This window comes from Corvus moneduloides, chromosome Z (assembly GCF_009650955.1).
Source record: "Corvus moneduloides isolate bCorMon1 chromosome Z, bCorMon1.pri, whole genome shotgun sequence".
Classification (NCBI taxonomy): domain Eukaryota; kingdom Metazoa; phylum Chordata; class Aves; order Passeriformes; family Corvidae; genus Corvus; species Corvus moneduloides.
Genome location: NC_045511.1, coordinates 16,108,598 through 16,134,835, shown reverse-complemented (window position 1 = coordinate 16,134,835; position 26,238 = coordinate 16,108,598). Strand labels below are relative to the sequence as shown.

The 26,238-nt window shown below is 50.4% G+C and overlaps 1 protein-coding gene across 7 annotated transcripts in view; it reads left to right on the top strand.

Moving 5' to 3' along the window:
• The window catches only part of CNTFR (ciliary neurotrophic factor receptor), a 200,707-nt gene that overhangs the window by 12,812 nt on the left and 161,657 nt on the right, over window positions 1-26,238 (top strand). Inside the window, exon 1 of one of the 7 annotated variants that reach the window (XM_032096477.1) lies at window positions 23,249-23,279. The exons of 5 other annotated variants lie outside the window; for them this stretch is intronic. The gene's annotated coding sequence lies outside the window, so the exon portion shown is untranslated. Of the gene's footprint in view, window positions 1-23,248; window positions 23,280-26,238 lie in introns of those variants that run through there. One more of the 7 variants, XM_032096475.1, reaches the window with a different exon arrangement.

The window sequence follows — 26,238 nt, the reverse complement described above, 5'->3', positions numbered from 1 at the left end:
TTTTCATTAGATTAGTCAGGCAGGATAATCACCTGCTCAGGAAAAAACCAACTTGACACTGTCTGTTCAATAGTTGGGGTTTAACTGAAAATAAATAGTCTTGTAATTATAAGGACATTGTCAAGGTCAAGAGGCTCAAAGATTCGCTTCCTTTTTTCCTCTGGTATGTTTACAGAGATCCTGCAATTCTTCGTGAGATTTTTTTTTTTCCTCTCTTAAATTCAAACCAGGATCTTCAGGGCTCTTAAAAGAAATTCAACACTTCCACTGCAGTGGACGTGAGTGGTGTTGCAATAGCCAAGTGGTGCTTGTGCCCTGCTGCAGCTGAGTGACCCCATGCTAATGAGCAGGGCACTCGCTAGCGAGCTGGGAGTGTGTGCAGCCAGCCCAGGCAGACCTAAACCGGGGTAGAGATGCTCTTCCCTCCTCCTCAGGGCTGACTGTGGGATGGATCCAGCCCAGAACACTGGGCCCTGCTAAGGTGGCAGAGGGTATCCCCTCCTTGGGAGCAGTCAGCCCAGCACGAGTGCCACCCTGTTGAAATGAGAGTGCGCATTATCTCCCCCGCGGGTGACTTTACTGCTGTGATTAGCTGAGGCTTTCAGAAAGCCCAGGAAGGAAGAAGTGGGAGTGAAGCTGATGCCCTAATCAACTACCAATGGGCTCTGCAAAGGGTACTTTACTAAAGCAACAGATAAGTTATTAAAGCTGGGGTTGGTGCTTGTGTGGTGCCTAAATCCCTGCCCTTTGTCACCCTAGAAGGGGTTGTGCTTGCAATTTATCTTCCTCATACAACAATAAAGCCCAGAGGGATCTTTGTAGTCTTCTTAATCTGTCCAGCTGCAGGACTGGTGTTTGCTGGATGAGATCTGGGAATGGCTTGTAAGTGCTCAAGGTAGATTCAGAGGTAGTAGTATTAGCCCAAGGTGAGCTTGCTGTGTCCATGCTGGTGCTGTGGTTCCTTGGCAGTATGCTGCAAAGGCAGGTAGCCTTGGTTTGCACCAAGCAGTGGTGTGGAATATATGGGGGAAGCTCTCAGCTCTCTGTCCTGAGCTCTGCTGAAAGCCAGGAGAGCTTCTGGCTGTGCAGGGAGCCTTCAAACATGGTAACCTATATGGCAGAAGAGGCAGTGTTTGCATGTTTGTGCTTGCTGTGCACATTTCTGCCATGGAGAAATGGAGCTGATGTTGTGGCTACACGTGCTAGCTAGTGCCCTAGAGTCCTTGCTGCTTTTGTTTTGTTTTGTTCCCAGTCTAATTGCCCATAAGTGGGGATTCTTGTCATCAGAGCTGGTGGGGCTCGTGCTCAGCCCATCTTCACTGCAAACCTGCTGCTCTGGCTCCCTGTCACAGGCTTTGACGGATGTCCCAGGGGAAAGCGAGGGCATGGTTCGGCCTGATGTGCCAAGTGACTGATGGTGTGGTCTGATGACTGATGCCACGCGTCCGCAGCCGGCGCGCGGGTGCTCCCTTGCTCTTCCTCCAAGGGAGATGGGAGGAGAGGGGGCTGCCTTGACAGCTTGCTTTGAAAGCAAAATTACTCCAGGGCTGGATTTCTTCTCCCCACTTCCCATCATCTTCTCCCCCCTTCTCCTCCTTTCTTTTTTGCTTGACAGAAAAAGCATAACTCGTCTTTAATTGGTGCTTTGTGCCTGTCTCCTGACAGAATTCAGCAGAGAGGGGGCTGGCTGGATCAAAACAGCTCAAAGTTGTGAGACTGTTATATGTCTGGCCTCCCTGTTTAAAACAAAAAACCTCCTCAACTTTTATTTCTAGCCCCCCTCCCCATTTTAAGCCAATTCCTTGTGAACCATGAAACCAAGCAGTGGATGCTGTTCCAAGCGCTCCTCAGACATCCCATTGAGGAGCCCGACTGACACGGGGAGCTGAGCATGGCGCACCACGCACCTGACCTTCCGCTGAGCCTGGGGCTTGGAGCATCTAATTGGCATGTATGTGGAAGGCTTCAGACCTCTTCATCATCTTACAAATAAGACCTGCCAGTGCCTGAAACACAGAACAAATGTTGCATGGTGGATCAGGCGGGGAAGTGGTCTGCACTCCCCAGGCAGCACTGCAGCATGATGGCAGCAGGAGCAACAGACCTGGCCAGGTACTTGTTCAGCTGTGCTTCCTATGTGAGCAAGGCAAAAGCAGGATTAGAACAGTGTCCCTGATCCCTTCAACTGCCCTGTTGTGGTTTCCCTCTCTGTTGAACATCTATGATTATAAGAGGCCAGGTAACATCTCCTGGGGTCAGGTGGGGTGCTGGGAGGAAGCCCATGCCCTTGTGGTATCGTCAAGATCTAACTCTGTCAGAAAACAGCATTATGAGACCCACTGGAACCTTTGCAGGCTGGCTTACCCTGGTCTTTGCAGAGCAGAATCAGAGAATGGTTTGGGTTAGAAGGGACCTTAAGGATCATTTCATTCCACACCCCTGCCACGGGCAGGGACACCTCCCACCAGACCAGGTTGCTCAGAGCCCCATCCAGCCTGGCCTTGAATATTTCCAGGGATGGGACAGCCACAGCTTCTCTGAGCCACCTCTGCCAGTAGTTCACCATCAAATTGTTTGCTGCAAGATGTGGCTCCTGCCTGGTCAAGCACTCCTCTCTCCAAGGGGCTCCAGTTCCTCTCCTGGATTTCTGGAAGGGGCTTGGGTATGTCCTAATGCTGCTTGTTCCAGTCCTGCCTGTTGAGGTGGCTTCCAGGGGTATAAGACATAAGGTGTGTGATTGAGGTCCTTTCCAGCTGGATCTGTCCCCATGCAAGAAGAGGACAGCAAGAAATGAATTGCTTGGGATTATTTGTTTGTTTGTTTGTTTGTTTGTTTCTACTGTGCAGTTTGCAGGTATTTCTGCCCTTGCCCAGCCAGAGGCAGCGATAAGGCAGCAGCTTGCAAACTGTTCCTGGCTGGGAACTCTGCTAGGCTGTGCTCCTAACTCTGCTTTTGGTGCTGACCAGCCCTGGTGTGGGTGGGGCAGAGGTCATTTCAAGTGGCTTCACAGCAGTTGCTTGGTCCCTTCTGAGGCTCCAAAGCAAACCTGATGCTGGGGTGATACTTCTGTAGGTCTTTCTGGGGCTCCTTCTAGGATGATGGGAGCAAAGTACAAAGTGATTTGTTGCTAAATATTGGGCAATTCCATGGGCATCTTCAGGAGCCATGCCACTGGTGCTAAGCAGCCCTTTCGGGGAAAGGAGATGCTGGGAAGGGGCTTGAGGAGGATGCAAAGATAGGATTACTTGCAGCTGGAGGGTGGTGAGGTCTGAGCAGGGCCTGTTTCCCTGAGGAAAGGTGGCTTCAATGAAGGGCATCGCCAGAAGTGGGAGCCTGGAAGAGCTGGGTGCAGTCGGAGGGATGGAGTGGTGTTACAGGGTACAGGGTAGGGCCAGGGAAGCACCATGGTGAGCAGATAATGGTCAGGGTGAGAATATAGTTGCTGTGGAGACTTCTGGAGAGAGAACGGGTAAATTGGCTTGTCCTGGGCTGAACTGGAAGTGACAGCTAGGTGTCAACAGGAGAAGTCAGACTTACACTGCTGCAACTACTTCACACAGCCACCAAAGGGCTGTGAGCAGGGTCTTGTCAATGTTTGGTGGGTGTTTGTCTACAGAGAAGGGAAGGAGCTGGAGCTGAGTCCTGGCTGGACTGATGCAAGTCCAGAGTTATGTCACTGCCCGTGGTGAATTGTGCTGCTGCAATGATCTTACCCCACCCTTGGGACAGGCAAGGAAGGGAAACACCACCTGTGAGAGGCCAAAGCCCTGATGGGCTGCATGTGTTGGGGATGCTTAGATTGTGGACAGGGCTGGAAGCCCAGAGGAAGAAGTATTTGAGGAAAGCAGACCCTTTGAGCTTGTTTCTTATTATATTCTCTATGGGAGCTTTGGACCCTCTTATGGGAGGGAGGAAAAAATATGTATCAGTTCCATCACAGTAAAATCCTTATTTGCCAAATAATCGTGTCCAAGGCTGTCTGCACTCCGTGTTGTAGGATTTTTCTTTACTTTTTTGGGGACTGTTCCAGGCATTCTCCCTCATGGGTGGTCTCTCTCTCCCATCCACAACTCTTCTTGCAGCCACCCAGAGCCTTTCCCAGCTTGTTCTCTTCTCTGGGTTGAGCAAGGCATTGATGCTCTGGATTGTTCTTGTTTCCAAATTTGTAAAGTCTATTCAGCAGATCAGTATTTCAGACCCTCCCCAGAGCTGGCTGTGTGGGAGAAGCTGGCAGCCACATTTGGGGGCCACTTCTCTCCTGTTTTTAGTTCCAGGTCTGCAGCCTCGGGGCTCCCACCCCACCATACCAAGAGATCTGGTTGCCCTCCCCAGGAATGTCTGGAGAAGAGCAGGGCAAGGTGCTGTAACCTGGTAGTTTAGGTAGTAATGCAGTGAGTCTTTTTTGCTTTTCCTTCTACTTTAGTTACTGTTTTCTTGCCAGTGGAAAATAACCAGTGTATACCTATTAAGTTCCTGAGAAGTCTTATCTTTATTTCTAGGCTGGGAATACCATATGCCACATGGCAGAAACTGAGGGCTGCAGTCATCCCAGCACTGCCCCGTAGCCTCTGGGGAGCAGCCCACTGCTTCTCCCGCACAGATACTTTGTTGGTATCTCCTTGTTCTTGCTGCTAGGTGTGTGATGGACAGTGGCTCCTCACCCCGAGTCTGGAGGAAGGAAAGTGGGGCAGAGTGATGTCCTTCAGCAGAGGAGGCTGGCAGCTTTCTGCACTGTGCTTTGCTCTGGGGGCCAATTTTCTGCCCCTTCAGCCTGCTCAGAGCTCAACCTGCTACAAGCTTCCGATGTGTGTGCCCCTCCCAGGTGGATAAAGTGCAGAGGCTAGAGGAGAGGATGGCCTCTCTCTGGATCCCTCTTTGCAATAGGTGGGATTAAAAGCTGGGGAGGGAGTCCCTCTTGCAGAAACCCTAATTGCCCCTCTTCCCAAGGCTCCTGTGCGTGTTAACGACCTGTAATGGGACGGGTTGTGCTAGCCCATTAAGCCCCAATGGGGTCCTTGTCGACTTAAAAGTGTGAGGAATTTCACTCAACCATGTTAAAACACTTCCACCCCCTTTAATAGCTTCACGCATTGATTTAACCCTATGGCACCTGGGGTTATTGGCTGGGAACAGCCATCTGGCTCTCCCCAGCCTCCTGCCCTGCCTTCACGCAGCTACTTTGGCCATCATTCCCATTTCTGGGGGATCTTATTAGCGGGAGGGCTGTTCTAGCTCTTGCCTTTGCAGTGCTCCTGGTGGCTGGCTCGACAGAGTCGATGTGGGAAGCAATTTTCCTCCCATCGCACTGAGCGTGGTCTTGCTTTGCTGCTTTTAATGAGAGTACTTTTGCCCTGGCTTGTGTCAGCTGCAGCCCACCTGTGCTGCCAATTACTCCAGCGAATCTGGTGTGACCTGCCGGGCTGGATGTCCGAGGTTTAAGTGTTTCTGAGCTGCAAGGTGTGAAAAATCTCACCAGCGTTGAAACAGCGGGGTGGGGGAGTGGCTTTCTGGGTTATGAAAGACCTGAGGACATGCTGGTATCAGGTGCTGTTGATCTCCGGGGAATTTAGAGAATCAAGGGCTCAGTAATTGCAGGCGTGTTGCCAGCGTGTTGAGAAAGAAATTCTTAATCACAGGCTGTGTGCCCTCATTTTTTATTATTTTTTCCTAGTAATTGAATTAGTTAAATGTGTACTGTAACACCTCGCTGCCTGGGTAGGCTGTGAAGGGTACACACACAGACCTGAGGTGTGCCTGTGTGCAAGCAGACTGACAGGGCTCTGTGGGAGCGGCAGCAGCAGTTCTGCTACACAAACACGATGCATCTGTCACACATTTCCCATTTCTGGAGAAGTTGGCATGCCAGCCAGCGTGTGCCTTGCTCATGCTGACCCAGGCACCATCCAAGATCAGCTCTCCGCGGTGCCCATGTAGCTGTGACTTCCTTCTGGCTGGTGCCTGATGCTCAGATTCGTTCCTGTCTCCCTGTAAAAACTGTTGTTATTGTCATGGTTTCAGTCATTGCAGGGCAGGTTTGAAGGAGAATATCGGCTGGGCCAGTGTTAGCCCGTACTTGGTTTTTGTCTTGCACCAGGCAAAAGGCAGTAGTGGGGGTGTGGAAGTGTGGGGAGCTGGGTGATTGCTGGGGAGTGAACCCTGTCTTGGGGGTCAGTGTCCCTTCTGTTGTTTATGCACCAACAAGCAACTCCTGTGTGTAAATACACTGATATCTGAGGCACACATTTAGAGTTTCAACTGGCTCGAGATCCTCTGCTAGGGCCCAGCATCTGAAGGTTGGGAGAAGATACAGCATTTTGGATGCTGGCTGGACTCTGCAATGGCTTGAAGGTGCTGTGGTCTTACCTTGGTGGAGAGCAGGAGGCACAGTCCGTGGGGAGGGCAGTCCCTGGCAGCCACGTGTCAGAGGTGTCACAGCAATAGCAACTCATGTTAGCTCTCACTTTGTCGAGGTTTCTGGTGTGGGGGAGAGCTTGTCTACAGCAAGCAGTTCTCAAAAGGCTGCACCAGGGTACTTGGTGAATTTTAGGGCAGAAGCTCTGCTGGCTCTTGTGGGATCCGCTGTCTCCATGTATCATTCGGAAAGTCCTGTGCTTCCTAATAAATACCTCTGCAGTTAGGGGCAGAGAATAGAGCTCCAAATATTTAAGGTGGGGCAATTGCAGGGAAAGAATGAAGAGGGATGTGCAATCTCTCTCCTCAGAACAGGGAGGGCAGTAGGGATTGATGCATTTAAAAGAAATGTGAAGATGCTGTTGGTGAAGTGAGGTCTGTTTCAAAGGTTTAAACCTCCTCTGGACACCTGTGGCACAGCCTGGCCTGGGACTTTTTCTTTCTTGGCAAGGATATGTCTTGTACGTGGAAAGCTGGTCTGAGTGACCTTCTGTGTCTGGCTGTCAGAAGAAATGTGCTGAGTCGGAACAAGTGTTTCCAGAGCTGAATGCTCAGGCTCGGGGTCTGTTTATCTCCCTGCTGAGATGCTGGGGTTGGCAGCCAGGCTGTGGTCCTTCTCGAGTGCCTGGGCTCGCTCCCAACCCAGACCCATCAGACCACTTGTGATATGAGCTTCCTTCTGGCTCTGAAGGTCAAATGGCTTGCAGCAGGGTGACAAAGGGGCCCTTGATTTGAAAGAGATTGTTCTTGTGCCTTGCCCTAGGAGAGGTCTCATGGGCCAGGATGCGTGCTGGCTGAAAGGAATGCTTAAAATGTTCTTTCTTTGCTCCTGTCAAAAGCCTTTGCAAATGTGAATCAAAATATCTGCCCCAGTGCTTTCCTGCTGCGTGCTTTAGGCTGGCTTATTCCTTGGGAATGGCTTGGTCAGTGCAGCCAAATATCCTGGGGTTCTGTCCCTAGCAGTGGACAGTAGTGGACATGCAAGGAACGGCATAACAACAGCGTGAGCATGCACTATGTAACTCCAGCCTCTGACAGTCTCAAAAGTGAAGAGATTTTTATTTTTCTGCCCTCTGCTGTGAATTTGTCTAAGTGCATGGATTCAGGAAAGCAAGTCCTGATCACCCACAGCATCGCCACACCACCCACCCACTCTTGGGAAGAGCTGAGGACCTGGCTGAGCTGGCTTTTTCTCCCTCCCTCTGTGGGGGCTCAGCTGCTCTCACGGTTTAGTGGGAAACTCATCCCTCACACTCCACCACTGCAAAGCCTGTGCTTGTGTACCTGCAGCTGCAAGGTGCCCTCCAGCAAGGCTCTGTGCTGTGAGGAGCCTTGGTGATGCTGTGCACCCCAGCTTCATGCTGCATCCCTCCTCTGCCCAGACATGCCTTGTCAAGCGCGTCCAGGTACAGGTTTTATGCTGTATGACAGTAATCTGGTTGTACATCTTCAGCACTGATGTGTGACAGCAGTAGGATCAAGCACGTCCCAGCTGCACCTCACAGAGGTTTTCCCTGTTCCTTCCTGTTCTTGGTGATTTGTTCAATTACATCTTTGCAATAAAGCAACTGAGGGTGCTCATACTGGGCAAATAAAATGTCAACATCTTCGCCTGAAAAACACCTCATAGATTTCTCTATGCAACTTTAAATTCGGAAAGAGAACCCATGAACTGGCAGCACCAGTTGTGGTAAGCCTTTGGCAGTCCCGTTTTGATCAGGAAGAAAAGGGGCAGGAGTGACTTTGGCATGGCAGAAAGTTGTGCTGGGGATAGAGCAAGGTTCTGATCAGTAGATTGATCATTCAGCCTTAATCAACTGGAGATGAGGTGTTAGTTACTGTCATCATGTGTAAATTAAAGGCAATGTGCAGGTGCTGGGAGGCAATGACTCTACTTACGAAAGGCAAAGGCCTTGCCAGTTGGAGCAGTGTGGCTGTATTGCATTTGTAGCCTGATTCGAAGGCTTCCTGCTCTGCTCCTGCTGCAAGTGTGGCTTTCTACCATCTGCTTGCCCTTGAGCTGCAGAACACAGCTCTTGGCCAGGGCAGTGATATGCAGGGATGTTTGCAGAGCAGGGATGAACTGCATTTAATCCAGAGGGGAAACACCAGCAGTAAAGATGCTCAGTGCTCCCACCTCTGCCATGTGCCTATTATGCTTCTCTGGGAGTGATCCTCAGGAGGATGGGAGTGTTTTGGTGTTGCTCCCCAGCTAAGTGCAGTCTCTTGCTCCGTGTGTAGATCATGGCAGGCTGGTTTGGTGCTTTCAGGTTAGGATAACCCTCACCAGGAGCTAGCCTGCAGATGTGGTGCATTGCAGCCTTGGTAGCAGTGTGCCTACGTTCTTTTGGGTAGCCAAAAACTGAGTGGCTGTAGCTCTTGCCTTAGGAAGAAGTAAAGGATCTGCCAGCTTGTGCTCCCCATGGTGAGGCAGGGTCTGAGCAGCCAGGCTGCAGCCAGTGGAGAGCATGTTCCCTGCGTGGCATTAAGCCTTGCACATTGCTGTTACATCTGGTTGTGAAGTCTTTGGGGATCTCTCTGCTGTCTGTGCTGTGTAAGTGTAATATAAAATCCAGTCTACTTAAGATGCAGGTCTGTATCCACTCTCTCCATGCTGCAGCTCTGGGTCATGGATGGTCACTTAAAAATCACAGGATTCTGTTTGCCTTGAACTGAAGGAGGCTGTTAGACCCACAGCCTTAGATTGAGATGCTGCACAGGCAGGTGAGGGAGGGAGGGAGATTTTTTTTTTAACCTCTTGTTCCTTGTACCATCCCTTTGAAACGATCTGAGCTATTTAGGGAGTGGATGGTCAGAAGGCTGGCAAGGATGGGAGAATGAGGATGAACTGTCACTTGGTGATGGTCCAGAGTACCCGAGGAGCTTATGCAGAACTGCCCAGACATTCCTGCTGGCGGAAGATGAAGTGTCTGTGCTGTCAACAGCTGATGGAGAGCCCCACTCTGATGCCTCCCTGCATCTGCTGGCCCAGGTGACCTTCCCTGAGACAAAGGGACCTGCCAAAGGGTACTTTTGCTTTCCCTTCTGCTGTTCCCCACATTTGGATTGGGGATTCGGATTTGCATTTGGTTGCAAAGCTGCCACGTTTCTCCAGCATCTTCCAGCTCCTGGGGGACAGGCATGAGTAAGCCTATGCTACAGTGCTACCTGCACCTGGCTGGCCCTGCTGCTTCCCTGAGAACTGAGAGGCATAGGACAGAAATGGCACAGGCTGCAAAGGAGCTGGCTGGTGTGCTTTGATCTGCTCCTCTTAAGCAGATCATGCAGCTGATCAGCAATCCTGGCAGGTTCCTTGTGACCAGGAGCGAGTGTATCATGGCAATGCAGGGAGCAGAGTGCAGAGGGTTTGAAAGGGCACTGGGAGGTCAGGGCTCAGGTCCAGCCGTGGGTGGTGTCACCCTGGGCTCTCCCAGGTGATGTGCAGGAGGATATTGCTGCGGTGTGGGGATTGCTGTGATCCCTTTAACAGGACATGGTCAGAGGCACTTAAGAATTTAGATCTCTGGCCCCACATAGAGTGTTCAGTGCCCTGCTGTGTCTAGGCTGGGCTGGGTAAAGCCTGGTAAAAGGTTACCTCGTGGCACAGCACGATGTGGGTTTGTTTGAAATGCTGCGGAAGGAAGGAAGGAAGGAAATCTCCCCTCCTGTTTTTTTCCAAATCCTCTTCTAATCAGAGGGATTAGGCTGATTGTTGGCATGGTAGTGCTCTGACTGTCCAGTTGATAACTTCCACTCTTTTGTCTTAAGGGATGGAAAGTACCAGCAAGTAGTCTGTTTGCAGGAAATTCATTTAAAACTAAAATTGTGTGATACCCCCACCAAAGCTGATAGTTTCTTGTCTGCCCTTTGGCTGTACAAGACCTTAGGCCAGCAGAACCTCAGGTAGAACCAGTTCCTCTTTTGGTGCTTAAGTGCATAAGGACACCTCATCCTGCTGTTAAGGCCAGGGTCCGTGCACATCATCTGCATTCTCTGCATCAAGGAAACAGTGGGAGTTTTAAGGCCCCTTGGTTGTAAGGCTCCTTTCTTTCCTGGTCTTGATGTAGCCGCAAAGATCTGAGCCTTCAGGACTTTATTCCTTGACTTTTAAGGGTTACCTTGCCTCTTACGACAAAAACCCATGGGCTGTTTTATGATACATTCCAACATTTCTCTGCTCACAAACCTGCTCTCCCTCTCCTACGGCTGCTTGTGTGTGCAAAGTGCTGCTGTGTGGCTGTGAGGTTTTGCCTTTGCAGTGTTTTTTGGGCTGCTCAGTGATGTCTTCAGTGTCTTGGAATGAGGAGTGCTGGGGTAGGGAGCAACATGCTGCTGCATGGTGCTGGGAAGAGGCATCTGAAAATTGTCTCCTCCCAGCATGGGTTGCATTTCTCTGTTCTTGTTTCGCTCAGTAATGCCTGACTGAGCTCATCTTGCTCTGGAGAAGTTTGTGCCTGCCTTGCCAGCTCTGAGCCCTTCTAATACGCTTCCCCAGGCATTTATTCCTGTGCTTCCTCCAGAGCTGTCACCAGCTCGGAGCACAAACGTCTTCAAGATTGAATGGTCTCGTGTTATCATTTGGAAATACATGAGCAAAAACGATTTTTTCTAGGGAACAATAATGACCTTGTTTGCAGGCAATGAGACATCAAGCTGCCTTTTCTAGGGCTCCTCTTGTGTGAGTGAAGCTGAAGCTTTCTTTTCAGGAAAGGATCTCTTGGCTAGTCACACCTTCTAGCAGCACCTGCAGCCACCAGGCCCCTGTGTTAGTTATTTGTCCTGGGAGGTGAATCCTTCCTTGGTTCAGGCATATTCTTCCTGGGGATACTTCCCTAGCAAGGGAAGCTGTGGGGAGAAGGTAAAGGGTTTTCTTCTCCCCCTACCGCAGACTCAGTCTCAGTGTTGAAGCATCCTGATGTCCCTCTAACACCTTGGATGTGCTTGTGCTGTGGGTGGCAAGCAGTGGCATGGCAGGTCTGAGTTTACTCTCCCATTGCTCCTGGAAGCCTGGCTGTGCCAGAATCCAGCTTCAGACTGGCATCTGGCGGGCCCTCTGAGTTGTGCCACTGGCCAGCAGATTTCAAAGCTGGTGGCCCATCGGGGCGCAGTGCAGGAGCTTCTCTTGGCACATGCTCTGCTGCACTTGGCTGCAAGCTCCGTGGTGTCTGCCATCCCTGCTTGGAGGGGACAGGCGTGCTGAGGGTTTGATCTTGCCAGCTGCTGGCAGTAGCACATTTTAATTTCCGTAATGGACCTGGTTCCTGCAGAGATGGTCTGGAGAGAGATAAATCACACGACTTGGATAAGAGAGGTTGGGTCACCAGGTGAAGGAAGAGCCCATCTAGTTTCCCATCCAGTTCCTTCCCCTGTTTCTTGTTTTTCCAAGGCAGACATGCTTCCTGCAGTCCTGGATCCTCTCCAGTATCTTATCGTTTACCAGGCTGGAGATGGTATAGATCACATAATTCACAAATGGAAGATGCTGAACCTGAGTTTCCTGACCCTGATGGGAGCAGGGGAGGAAGAAAAGGAGCAAGAAGGGCTGAAGAGAGGAGGGAGGTGAGGTTTGAGTGAGTGGGAGATGGTTTTTGGGTAAGAGTGAACACGATGCAAACAGGACCCTGATTCTGCAGGCAGCGAGGCTGTTTAAAGGAAGGTGGTGTGTAGCTGCAGCCTGTCACTTCTGCTTCCCATCACTCTTTCCCCATCTGTCCCCACATTTGTCACAGCAGCTGCAGGAGATGACTCGGAGGTGGGTGATGGTTCCAGATCTGTACATCCCACCATCCCTCAGAGGAAAACAGCAGTGCTGGGGGTAGTTCCATATGTAGCTACCCTCTGTCCAGGTTGGCCAGGCCTCTTCTGCTTCCTTGATTGAGACTAATGCTATTAAGAAAAAATGCAGTCTGATTTTAGTACAGGGGCTGTGTGCAGCATCCCTTCTGGATCTCCATGGCTCTTCTGGAGAAAGGGACCTTGAATGTGATGCCAAAACAAATTTTTTTCTCTCTAAGTCTTCTTGTTTATCTGCTTTTTTGCTGTTTGTCTAATGCCTTGCTGCTGAGCATAGGGCCTTTCTGCAGTGAGCTGGCAAAACGTGGTCCCTGAACACCTTTTTGAAAATTTTCCAAGTGGGGAGGAGCTGTGAGACTGTGAGATGCTGTGGTGAGACAATGAGTGGCCTGGGTCTCATGTGTCTGTCCTGTCACCTCCTGGGAGGCTCCAACTAGCCATGACAGCAGAGTAGAAGCAGCCAAAGGTTAGCAGCAACTAACTCCATGTGCAATGGCAAAAAAAAAAAAAAAAAAAAAAAAAGGACCCCAAAGCTTAAGAAAATGACTGAAAAGGAAGAAAAACTTCTTCCTTTTTCCAAGTCATCTTTCTGTTAGACTAACCAGTGAGGTACTGTTGCCAGGGTTAGGAGGCAACCTAAAGGAGGGCAGGACAAAATCCACACAAGTCAATAGATGAGACTTGAACTCTACCTCTGATGCCCCAGGACTGCCCAGTTAAATCCACTCTCTTGCATAAGCTCAAGGAAGCAACCTGGGCTGTGCAAATGCCCTAGGGCTTTGATATCCTGGCCTGAGCACAAGCCCATGTGTCTTTGCCAGTCCTTCAAGAGCTATTAAGTGGTTTTGGTTTGGTTTTTGTGCATTCCCAGCATCAGTTCTGCCCCTTATCCCTGTGCTGCACTTTCCTGTTTGCTTGGAGCTGATGGAGACCAGAATGCACCTCACAGCTTGTAATGAGCATGGATAATACAGATCAGAAGTGCTCTGGGAAATGATGTTTTCCTTCAATTATCTGTGCTTGTTACTTGTGGCAAGGGGAGGAAGTGTCCCTGAAGGTGAAGGGTGAGTAACAGTTCCTGCAAAACCTCAACACCCTTTTTTGGCTGGTGCTTCAAGTCTCCCTTCCCTCCTCACGGAGGTTTCTTTGCAGTGGTGCCTGGAAGCCACACTTGTGCTCCAACCTCCACCAGTTAGGCAGGAATGGTTGCAGAAGAGCACCTCAGGCAGTGGAGAGGGAGCACACAGCATGCTCTGCTCGCTGCCCTGCAACTAGCTGCCTTCCTCTCTCCAGACCTGGTTTTGTTTTGTTTTTTCTTCCCCCCTCCTACTGTATCTGCACAGGCTCTAAATCTTTCCAGGCAGGGCCTCTCACTGTGTGAGTGGTGTTGGAGCTGCTGTCCCGGCTGATTGCTCTGGGAATGCTGCAGAGACACAGCTGCAAGTGGATGGTGGGGACAAGATGGCTCAGCACTGACCCCACTGATGTTGAGTGGCAGCACTGCAAGCACACAGAAGTCTGGTGACCAAACAACTTTTATTGGTTCTAGCTGCCTTCAGGAGAAGGTGATGGGAAAGCTATGATGAAACAGTGAAGGACTTTTGTGGGGAAAAAAATGCCTGGGGCAGGGTTCTCGCTGTGAGGTTGTAGGAAGCTTTATATCCCCAGAATATCTTGCCCTCTTGCATTTTTAGGTTAATAATTCTGTACCTGGGGAAACTGAAGTAGAAAGTGGAATTTAAAATGGGAGGCTCTGGGAGGTGTGAAGTGGCCCTGGAGAACTGCATCAGGGAGAGAACCAGGAAAGGAAAAAAATTGTGAGAAGACATGCAACAGTGAGGGAAAGAAAATGAAATATGCTCATATGTGGATTTCTGTGGGCCTGGGAAGAACAGCTATTAAAAACTTTTCTGCAAGGATGCTGCTGGATGCCAGAGGGGAGTGTGGATGCTCTTGAGTTCACAGTGGGATGAATCTCTAAGTTACGGTGTGGAAGTGTCTGAGCTGTATGATGTCAGCCTTTCCAGCTGCTGAAGGAGAAAGGGTTTTTCACAGTAATGCCAGGGAGAAGAAGATAGAGGGGAGACAATAGGTCCATTAAATAGAATTGTTTTCTCCCCAATTTCTTTTCCTATCTCAAATGATTGAGATCCTTGCCATCTCTTTATACCTGTCTTTAGCAAGACTGAAAAAGCCCAAAGAGATATGTGGGAGATTGGGAACAAAACATGACTATACAGAAATAGCTATTAAGGAAAGCTTGAGAGTACTTTGCAAGCATCTCAAATGCTTGGCTAACCTCAGTAAATACTCTTCAGGGCATTAGGGGAATTAATGATGGAATGTAAATAACTGTGTCCCTTTGCTTTAAAAAAAAAAGGTAGTCTGGTGCCAGGGGTGTTGACAGTGCAAAGGATGCCCCAGTCTGAGGGGCAAGACGGACTCCCAGTGAGTTGTTCCTGTCGCCACATGGAGTGGTATGATGTCTCTCCTCTCTCACATGCATGTTCAGCTCCAGGACGTAGTTCTGAAATGGGATTACAGCCCCAGCATGAAAGATCCATGCCATTTATTACTCAGCTCAAAGAGGCATCCTGGGCAGCCTTGCCTTAAAGGTGAAATGAGCTGCAGCTGGAGGGAGGAGTGAAGACCAGGCTTTGGTGTTGCAGATGAGTTTTAGAGTTGTGTCTGATGCAGAGCTTCCCTGACAAAATTGGTTTCAATGTGGAAGCAGTAACGGAAGAACAGGGAGACTTCAAAGTGATGGAGAAAGACATGAAATGCCTGCTCTGACCTCTTAGGGTTGCTGGTTTGTCCAAAGTGATCCTCCCCTTGATCCAGTGAGGATAGCTGACTTGCATTTTAAAAGCAACGTAATCTGCTTTCTCTTTTTCCAAATAACCATTGGCTTGACTCTGAGAACATGGGCTTCTCCTCTGGCAAGTCTCTTACATGTGAAATGAAGAGATAAAGAAAGGTGCCAGAGGGACCTCTCAGGGTGGGCTGTCAGTCAATGGCCTTGGTGTTGCGGTGCAGGTTGGCTTCTGGTCCATCCTTTTGGCTGGTTCAGGGACGGGGACCAGGGCATCTCCAGCATTCATCTGCCCTCCTCTGTTACAGCTTGGACCCTAATGGGTGGGGTGGCTTGCAGCTGGAGCTGTCAACCTGGGCATAATACTTTCCACCTCAGCCTAGTTTGCCCTCTTACAGTGACCCACAAGCTGAGTTGTCTCCTTAGCCTTCACTGTGTGGAATCTGGCAGCCCTGGAGGAGAGTCCCACTGCCAGCAGAAATCTCCCTGCACTTTTGCAGGGGGTGATTAAGTCCTCTCGTGATCATCTCTTGGCTTAGTTGAACCAATCGAGCGCTCAAGCCTGTGTCTGCACAGCAGGCTTTACAGTTCCCAATTCATTCTCCTAATTCTTTTTGGAAGCTGTTCCACTTCCACAACCTCTTTTTTTCACAAGTGTGGACACCAGCACTGGAGGCAGCAGCCAGGAATAGTCTCACTGCGCTCTAGAAAGAGCTAATATTAAGCTCATGCTGTTCAGGATACTCCCTGGTGTATGCAGGGCATTTTTTTCCCTTAATTATATTACTGCGCTTGAACAGCCTGACTTGTGTGTAGGAGCCGCAGAGGAGATTTGGAATGGTATTTTAGGATATAGGAGGCTCATTTAGGTTAACAAGTGGGCTGCAGTATTTGATAGTGCTGGCATACACGGTGCTCAGCCTGGAAGAGGAGATTCAGCAAAGGGGACACAGCAAGGAGAGCCAGTTGCCCTTGTGACACTGGGTGTGCAGCTGATACAGCGCGGCAGGGTTTTGCTTATGCCACGGCCTCGGGTCCGAGGGTAGGGATGAAATAGTGATGATTACGTGGGAGGATCGGTTTTCTGCTGAGCAAGTAGGTGGAAAGTCAGGCAGCAAAATTAGCTGAGTACACAAACAGTCTGGGCAGGACGAGGTTCTCTCCCCTGGGAGAGATTAAGGCATGTGGTGCCTTACGCAGCAGCGATGGCCCGTGTGCACTCGCCGTGCCTTGGCTCTCTGAGCTGACAGTTGTTGAGCTGCTGGCTTTGTGCTCTGTCCTCATCACTCCCAGTCCCTTTCCGGTGACCAGCTGGGGTAGAATATCTCCTGACACATGCTCAGCTCTTCTTGCTGCTCTTTTCCCACAGGTGGTTGAGCACCCTGCCTTCCATCCCTAGGGCACTTGAGCTCAGTTTTGCATCTTGCCTGGATCTGTATGTGACTGTCAGGGTGTGAATGGTGTTGTGGAACAGGCAGGACCCGGTAAGCTCTGTGTCCTGTGGTTTGTGGCAACTGAGCTTTTAACAACAGAGGCTGTACCTGTGAACAGCACATGAGACTTCAGAAATAACTGTGATTGCACTCAGACAGTGTCCCTGAGCTGCTGGATGCAAATGCCAGCACATCCATGAGCATGGAGCAACTGGCATCTCTCTCAGCCTCTTCCCTGACACACAGAGGGGATCACAGAGGGGAGGTGATAGGTGCAGCTGAGCATGGCAATAAAAATCGTCAGATCCTCAGCTGTTTGTCACCTGGAAGTGTAGAAATCAAACTTGGTCCTGGCAGTGGGCTGGTGTGCAGTGATTTTCCCTTGCTCACTGTAGCTGTGGTCTCTGTGGGAGGCTGTGGCTGACCAGGGCCCTGCAGGTGGTAGCTGTTTCCGGTACAAGTCTGGTAACATCCTGTCCAAATTCCATGGAAAAACCAAATAGTCATTTGTCGCATGTTTCTTTTTTTCCTGCAAGTGGGTCATATCTGTGCTTTAGTGTCAATACACCCTAGCAGGTGGTAACTTTTTTGCAAAAAAACTTGATGCAGGAATGGAAAACTTCCAGCAAAGTCTTAATCTTACCTTATTTCTGAGAAGGATGAGAGCTCTTCCCCCAAAACTATCTAACAGGATGTAGATAAACACTTGGCAAGGTCTGAACGTAAAGTCCCTTGGTGGGTCAGAATTCACGGTACATGGCAAAGCAATAAGAGGCTTGAAGGTGTCTCAAGTGGCATTGCAAGTAATCTCTTTAATTCTGCTTTTAATTTATGTCTGCTAATGAGTAGGGAGGAGTGGCAGAAGTCTTAAATTCATCTTGTGTAACTTGGAAAAGAGAATGAAACTTGAGGAGCTGCCAAAAAGAGAAAAAAAAAAAAGAAAGGCAAGGATGTGAAAAGAGTGTAAGGAAACCAAAACAAGAGAGGATGAGAAATGAAAACTCCAGGCTACTGCAGGAGGGAAATTAAATCCTAAAGTGTAAGGAGTTTGGGTGTTTCCTGTGCTGAAAGCATCAGACTTCAAGCATTTTGCAAATGGAGTACAGGGGCCAGGTTTCCTTCTGCAGAGTTTGGTGTGTGCCGTGCTGGGTTCCCGTCAGCTGCCTGGCTCCAGATGTACAATTGTCCTGCTTAGGCAGGAGTGGGGATGGGAGGAGAGCTCTCTGATGGTCTCCTTCCTTGGTGTGCACCCCTGGGAACTCTCCGCTGCTCTGAGGCTGCTGGTGTCAGGGCAGAAGTTAACAGTGTGGGTTTTCCAGGTGCTTGCAGATACACAGCTTGACCTGGTTCTCTGGCTGGTTTTGGTAAAAGGGTCATTCTGACTCACATGCTGCTTCTTTGGAAGCATTTAGCACAGGGCTTTGGTGTCTTGTAGCGTCTTTGCCATGGGTGTGTGCCACCCAAAAAGCAGTAAGGAAGAAGCAGAGGGCATGGGAGGAACACGGCTGCATTTTCCGTTCTGTCTTTTTTGCCTCAATTTCAGTCTGAGAAGCCCTAAGGAGATGCCTTGAGGTGGAAAACACATATTGGAGAGGACTGGAATTGTGTTTTGCAAGATCCAAAGGTGGCTTGTGGCTCTGGCACCAAAAGTCAAAAAAGCCCCTGGGCTGTGCAAGTTGAGGGAGCTTTTGCCCTGCCTCCAGCAGACCCACTGAGTGGGGCTTTGGAACCAGGCACCTTAAACCACAACTTGATCTCTGGCTCCTTATGACTGCCTCTGGACAAGGCAGATGTTCAATTGCATTGCTTCCCCCTCGTGTTCACCTGCAGACCCCCACGGCCTTGGCTAGTAAATTACCAGCCTGAACTTCTCCACAGGAAGCTGCAAGGTAAATAAATATTCTCTTTCAGAAACTTCTTTCCCAGTTGAATTGACTCCCTTGGTACTTTCATGCATTTTAAGAAGTCAGAACTGTTCACAATTGAAAACAAGCAATGTTTAGCTCCTGTGAAGGGAAATAGTCAGGTACCAGAAAGACTCTCATTTTCACCATGCTCTTACAAAAGAGGGTGTTACAGTAAACTTGCTTATTTCACTGGAGGAGACTTCAGTAGGCTAGATGAAAACCAGATGAGACAGGCAGGGTAAATGGATTTTGCTGGGCGAATTGAAAGCAAAGAAACATGCATGTGTGGTGGCTGGTCAAGAATTAACTGTGTCTTGCAGAAACCAGGAATGAATTAGGGACAGAGAATTAGGAAGCCCTGAAACAACATCTGTCCAGCTATATTTAAGATCTCTTCACCTGTGTATGCCTCTGATGACAACTGGATGCAGTGAGCCAGGTGGGTCTGTTGAACTGTCTTGCTGCTTTTTGGCTCTCCATGGGCTGGAGGATTAGGGGTGTTGATCTCCAGCAGGCTGCCATGCTGGTGTAAGGTAAGTCAAGGGGGCTTCCTCCAGATGCAGCGTCCAATGGGGTCAGCATCACTTGCTGGAGGTGGCCAGGAGCTTCTGAGAACCACTGGGGCAGAGTAGAGGAAAAGGTCTGATGTCTCCTGGTCAAGGACCCCCAGGGGAGGAGTGAAACCCAGCCTTGCTTACAGGGGCAGGAGGTTCTGCAGCATTTCCCCACTTTTAGAGGGTGACGCCCAGTGAGCACGGTGTGGGGATCACTGTATCCCTTACTGGCACAAAGCACTTCTTCCCTGTTCCTGATGCAGCATTGGCAAGGACCCTTCCGATGGAGTGGGACCTGACCTGTCTTGCTCACAGCTGTGTGTAGGGCTGGGGAGATTGGGTACTGGAGAGGTGTACAGCATCTTACCTGTGTTCTCTTCTGCAACAGCTCACTGCCATAACATGAGAACAAGGCTCCCGCCCTGCAGAGCCTTGCAGCATCTGAGCAAAATTACATGTTTGCAGAGTTATAGCTACAAAAAAAGAACCAAATGCTGCAGAGGTGGTTTCTGTGAGAAGCTGCCAGGAGCTTCCCCTGTGTCCAACAGAGCCAATGCCAGCCAGCTCCAAGATGTACCTGCCACTGGCCATGGCTAGGCCCACCAGCAACTATGACAGAGATTCTGGGATAATAGATTTAAGAAATGGGGGGAAAAATAGCAGTTGCAGCCAGAGAAGAGAGGAGCGAGGGTACGTGAGAGTAACAGTTCTGCAGAAGTGAAGGCTTAGAGGGAGGAGGTGCTCCAGGTGTTGGAGGAGAGATTCCCCTGCAGCCTGCGGTGAAGACCAGGGTGAGGCAGCTGTGTCCCTGCAGCCGTTGGAGATCCATCCTGGACCAGGGATCTACATGCATTCTGTGGAAGACCTCACTCCACAGCAGGTGGATGCCCAAAGGAGGCTGTGACCGTGTGCTGGAGCAGGCTCTTGGCAGGACCTGTGGCCTGTGGAGAAGAGCCCACACTAGAGCAGATTTGTTGCAGGACTTGTGACCCTGTGGGGGTTGCACGTTGGAGCAGTCTGTTCCTGACCCTGTGCAGGGGACCCACACTGGAGAACTGCAGCCAGTGAGAAGGACTCATACTGGAGAAGTCTGTGTAGGCCTGACTCCTCTGGTAGGGAACACACACTGGAGCTGGAGAAGAGTCTGAGGATTCCAGCCTCTAAGGAGGAAGGGGCAGCAGAGACAACGTGTGATGAACCGACTGCATCCTCTAATCCCCATTCCCTTGAGCCTCTGTGAGGGAGGAGGTAGAGAAAATTGGGAGTGAAGTTGAGCCCAGGAAGAAGGTGGTGTAAGATTTGGTTTAATTTCTCATTACTCTACTCTGATTGGATTGGTAATAAAATACATTAATTTCCCCAAGCTGAGTCTGTTTTCCCAATGACTGCAATTGGTGAGTGATCTCTCCCTGCTCCTCTTGACCGAGGAGCTTTTGCTGTCTTTTCTACCTTCCCTGTCCAGCTGAGGAGGGGAGTGATAGATGGGCTTTGGTGGGCATCCAGCCCGGTTCAACCTGCCGTGGTGGACTCTGAGCTTTATACCCTGGGGATAACCAGGTGGGACTCCAGCAGAGGAGTGGGCAGCATGGTAGGGTGTGCTGTGCTCCCCCAACCTGAGGAAGGAGCCTCAGAACTGCTGGGGGCTCTGTTTAGTGTGTGGGGACAGCTACAGCAAAACAGCCTTTCTGGTGTCATCCTAAGGTAAACCACCTTGGCAGGGAAAAGTCTGAGTGCCAGAATGAAATATCCTCCTTAATCACACCCCAAGATGCTCCTCCAGCAGAGACTTTTTTCCTAAACAGGAGTGACATTGGCCAGGTGTAATGCACAACAGCGGACTCTTTGTGTAGCAAATGTGACCCAGAGTGTTAGGAAGAGGGTTTTAGTTCTTCCACGTTGACTGTCTTTCCTCCCTGGTGAGCACTGAGGCAGAAATATGCTCATTAATAAAAAAATATTGTGCTCTGCCTCTTGGAAGTGACTCTATTTACTTTAGTAAAGGGAAGTTATATTCTCCATCAGTATAAATCAGGAATAGTTGCCAGTGCTGTGTCCCTTGGCAGGCTGCTGAGCTCCAGCCAGAAATGAGGAGCAGAGGCACTCGAATAGGGGGCAAATAATAAGCAAATTATAAAGCTTATCATTTATAAGCTTATAAAGGAATAAGCAAAGCAGGTAAAAACTGAAGAAAGAGGTAGGGGATCTCAAGATAAGGGAGGCTACTTGGGCAGATGATGATGATTCAGGCTTGGCTCTTGGACTGTTTATTTATGTTTTCTGTGCATTTGAAGCCAAAACACCTGGAGTCCCTCTTCACCACTGATCTTTTGTATGAGGTGCAAGCTGGAGATGTGCTTGGGCTCAAAGCCTTGATTGGAGATTCACAGATTCACCTGGATCTTGCATGCTGTGTTGGAAATGGCTGGACCTGGAAGCCTCTGCTTTTGAGCAGACAGATGCTGGCCATCTCTGTGTGTTGGTTAGTGGCACAGACCAGTTCAGCATTATGGTTGCTGTCAAGGCTGAATGGAAGCCCAATATTTCAGGATGAGAGGGATGGGAGATCAATTTTACATGGGCCCTGGTGGTGAGGGTAAACTAAGTTTATTTCCTCTTTGACAAAAATTAAATCCTTCAGCTTGTGGGGTGTACCAGCAGCACCTCAGTTTTGCAGAGATATCAGTGTCCCTCCTGTTTCCAGCACTACTACAAGGTTCCTTGGGGCCCCATTGCTGTTTTCCTCTGGTCCTGTTCCCTGTCAGCCTCTCCCTTGCCCCACAGCTGGCACAGGTGGTGTCTGGATTTCCTCTTCCCTGCCAAGGTGCTGCCTGCATCTCTCTGCCTGGCAGCAAGCACGTGGATGCCCTCTGAAGGCAATGGGAACTTGCTTGCCTGGAGCTCCCACTAGACTTAGAGGCAGACAGTGCCTTGGGGAGGTGTAAACGATCACTTCCCAGCTGCTGTCATGTCAGCAGAGGCTTGCTATGGAGCCACAGCTGCTGTGGGATGGGGGACAGGCTCTCTGTCTTGCTGGAGGGTTTGTTTTCTCTCAGCAGCCTCCTTTTCTGGGTTAAAGCCTTTGACCTGATGGAATCTGGCAAGCTGGACTCCTTGTGAAGTGTGCTTTGGGAAGAGTGTTGCTTAGTGTTGGGTTGTAGCTGCCCATTGCAAAGTAGCAGCAGGATTTTTACCTGGTGACAGCATTCCTGTGTTCAGCAGCCTGGCAGGAGGCTGCCTGGACCCAGAGCTATGTTTGTTTATCCAGCTGCTCCAGTGGCTTTTGCAGCATCCACTGGGCCCTGTGCCACTGCCAGTGCCGGAGGGTGTTGCATGGGCTGGAGGTGCTTACAGATTTGGTGGTGTCCAGCTGTCAGGTTGTGTCCTCACTGACAGTCTGGCTCCTGGTCTCTCCCTCTACACCAAAAGGACAGGCAGGGCTCTACCTCCCCCAGATACTGCAAGGGCAGGGTATTTTCAGTGTGAGCTACCTTTGTGCCCTTCACTGGCTCAGAAATGTTCTAATCTCTATGCTAATGCACTGCTCCATTGCCCCACACCTCTGGATTCCTTACCCCTCCATCCTTTTAGACCTTCCACCCCAGCCTGGCAGTGCTGTGGGGAGAAGCATCCATTGGGGAATGGGTACCAGACAGCAGCAGGATGAACCGAGGCAGCAGGATGTTGGTGCATCCTAGTCAGCAGTGCCACCTGCGACTGTCACATCTCCTGCCAGCCAAATGCTGCCCGTGGATCCCATCTCCCATGGGCAGGCATGGGGAGCCCATCGAGTGCCTTTTAGCAGGAGGCCAAGGCTGCTTCTCGAAGTTGGGAGGACAATGAAGGCGCTGAAGCAGCCAGAGCACGGCCGGGGGCAAAGGGGGACAGGCAGGCAAGGGGAAGCCATGCAAATGGGGACTTTGATGTGGCTGCAAGGAGCGGGGCTGGAGCATTGTTCCTATCACATCACATCAGTTTCACATTCCTCATGCAGGAGTGATCAACGCTTTCAGGGCCAGACAAAAGAGCGGGGAGATGAACAAAAGCGAGAGGGGGGGCTTTACCTACTGCAGAATAGAGACAGAGGATGAATTGCTCTCTTGGCAAGCCATGGAGATGGGATGGCGGTTGCTGTGCTTTAAAGCACCAGCTTAAAATTTTTCCCTTTTATTTAGAGGAGGGGGGAAAAAAAAAGGTAGGAGAAAGGGTTTCCTGTGTGTAAAAGGGGGCATAAATAAGATTGCATGACAAGTATTTGTGGTCTTCTTACATTCTCTTGCCTGGTCTCCCCAAGTGATGACTCTCATCTTATTGCAGAAGTGTCCTCTTGAGAAGAGGGGCCGGCAAACATGGGTTTGACTGAGACTGCAAGGTGAGAATACTTTCAAGGGAACCTTCTCCCAAAATTAGCAAGGTGAATGGGCTTGGATGGGGCTGGCCACATACAGCAGAAGCCTGGGCTCTGCAGACCCGTGAAGGTTGCTGGCATCAGCCCTGGAATGGGGAAGAGCCATGTTGGAGGGAGCTGACCATTGTGCCCAGCCCTCCTGAGCTGGGATGTGATGAGTGGAAGGGTGGAGGAGGTGAGGAAGCACTTAATCTTTGCTACTGGCCATTCTGGGGATCCTGGCTGTTGCTGCAGGGGTAATTTGGTCAAGTCCCTTCACTGGGCTGGGTTTTGCTAGAGCTGGAGAGCAGGCATGGGGTCCAAGGCAGAGTATGACACATGTCCATGCTTGTGTGTGCTTCTGTGCTGCCACCTCAGCCTTCACTGCAGCCCCAGTGGCCAAGCCCAGGGTCACTGAATTCTGGCTTTGCTCACTTGTTTTTCCATCCCTGATGTCTCCTGTCTCTTGCCTGTCACTGACTCCTCTCTGTGAGCCTGGGGTCGCCCTTCCACTTTGTCCTCAGCTTCCTGCTTTCTCTGGTGTGTGCTGTTATCCCCCTCACCTCAGGGAAGAGTGTGTTCTACCAAATCTATATTTTCCCCTTGTGTGTGCTATCTGCAATTTGGATTTTGCCTGTATTAAATGGAGCTTAATAGTTCCTCAAGGATGCTCTAGCCTCTCAGCCTTTCCCAAAAACCTTTTTCCTGTGGAGGCAGAAACCTTGAACATTTTCCCCACCGCACAGCCATCCCCTGCTCTCCCAGCCCCATGCACTGCTCTGGATGCCCCCCCTTAGCCCTGACCCACGGCCCCCTCCCCTCCCTCAGCTCCGGGCCCCTCTGCCTGAAAGGCTGTCAATCAGGCTGAATTGTCTGGTGTTTTTGTGATGTGGAAAGACTCCCACCAAGGAGTCAAGGGCCAGGCTGAGACCTTTAAACTCGATCCCATTTGTGTCTTAAATCAAACAGGAATCCAGATCCTGGGATGGAGGGGGAGGTTTAAGGGGATGCAGAGGCTCAAAAGCCTCCACTGCCCCCCCTGAGTTTTCCTGGAGCCCTTTCCCCACCTGCACTATGTGGAGCAGGGAATGTGCCCATGCCCCTGGAGTTTAGGGCTTGTTTCCCTCTGTAGCCCTCTGCTTCCTTTAGTGCTGGCCCTTTGAACCACCCTCTTCTGCCTGGGGTACATGGCAGAGGTGGTCCTCTGAGTGAGGGTTGAGGAATGTGCTGGGAAGTAGAGACTGCCCTAGGGAAGGGAAGGTTTCTGGGATCTACTGTTGGGAGCATATGGGGCTGGGGAGGTGGGCAGAGCTCAGCAGCATCTCTGGTCTCATCAGTTTGTGGTGGCTGCTGCTGCATGGGAGAATGTGGGTGCAGAGGGCACATCAGTGACTGATGTCCAGATGGTTGCAAGGTTAAAAGCGAGGTTTTAGCCTCCTCCCAAGACCCTATAGGTAAGCTTGACCTTACTGGACTGTTGAAATTGCAAAGAGGAGAGTGCCCTGGTCTCTGTCTCTGGTGTGTCCGTGTCTCAGTGGCTTGAATCACACAGTGCCTGGTGTTACAATTCATCTGCTGGTGCCCATAGAGCGGGGACAAAACCAAAATGAGATGTCCCAAATTCCCTGTCTATTCCCAGAATAGGGCATCAGGGCAGGCAAGGAGTGTTAAACACCCTCTACTTCTCCTTACTGTGTGTAAAGATGGGCCCAGTCTGCAAAAGGAAGATCATCTTACATGGCAGGTTGGAATTTCTACTTTTTTTCTCTAGAAGGGCGTTTGACAGCAGCAGAGCTAGGGCTGCCATGAGGTTGAGCCCCATTCCATCTCACAGGGTTTGCTGGGGGCCCTTGACCTAGGGCTGCTGCAAAGAGGAGGGAGAGCAGCTCTGGGTGGGGAACCAGCTTTTTCAGCTCAGTTCGTGGTTTTCTCTGCCTGCTCATAAGCAGAGAGTTTGCTATTCTTTTTTTTCTTCCAGCTTCTTTCCAAAGTCCACATAGGTCAGAGATTTCATTTTGTCTTCCCGAGGGAAAGTTGCAAATCTCTCTTCCCCTGACACAGCCGTGTTTTCAGGAGAAGCCCGGAGCTGCCTTAAGACATGTACAAGCTCAGAAATGCAGTGGCTGTGTTTATTTTTTGTGTTCTGGGCAAAGTCAGAGCTGCTGCCGGTGCTAAGTAAATATAGAACTACCCTCATGAATGACTGCATTAGCCAGGGCTGTACTTGCTGCCTGCATGAAACCAGATGGATCTATCTGGGGACTGGAACAGCAGCTTTCTTGTGACTAGCAAAGGCAGAGCCACTGGCATTTGGATTACCAGCTCTCCTGTGCTTTTAAGAGAGTGCCAATGTTTGACAAAACCATTAAGTTAAATTAAGCCCTACGTGTTTCAAATGGATTCTGAGACTTCTGGCTGACTCATTAGCAGAGCTGTCTCTTCTCCCTTTCGTCTTTCTCTACTTTTTTTTTTTCCCTTCCCCCTCCTCCATTTAATTCCCTCACTGTAGCTAGTTTTAGTGCTGACATTTAAAAGCAACATGTGGAGACACCAGGAGAGACCTGGCATTGGGATGGCACTGCTGTGAGCCCAGACATGCCCGGTCCCGCTGTGGTGGGCAGGGAGGATGCTTGGAAGGTGTTTGCTTGAGGCCAGCCCTGGGTCACACAGAACCTGCCTATGGGTTGGCCAGGGATGCTCCGGTCCCTGCAGAGCCCACGGCTGCTCTGCTCCTACCCATTGCCAGTGTTATTTATGGCCGGGGTTGCTGCTTTGCTGGGCCATTTCCAGAGGGCAGAGAAGGGTGCCCTGGGCTCCCCGGGGCTCGCAGCGCAAAGGCAGGGATTGCAGGCAGCATCGGTGGGAACAGGGGTAGGGGCAGCACGGTCTGTCCGAGTCACCTTGACTTGCCTCCGGCGAAAGTGAAGTACTTTAAAGAGGCACA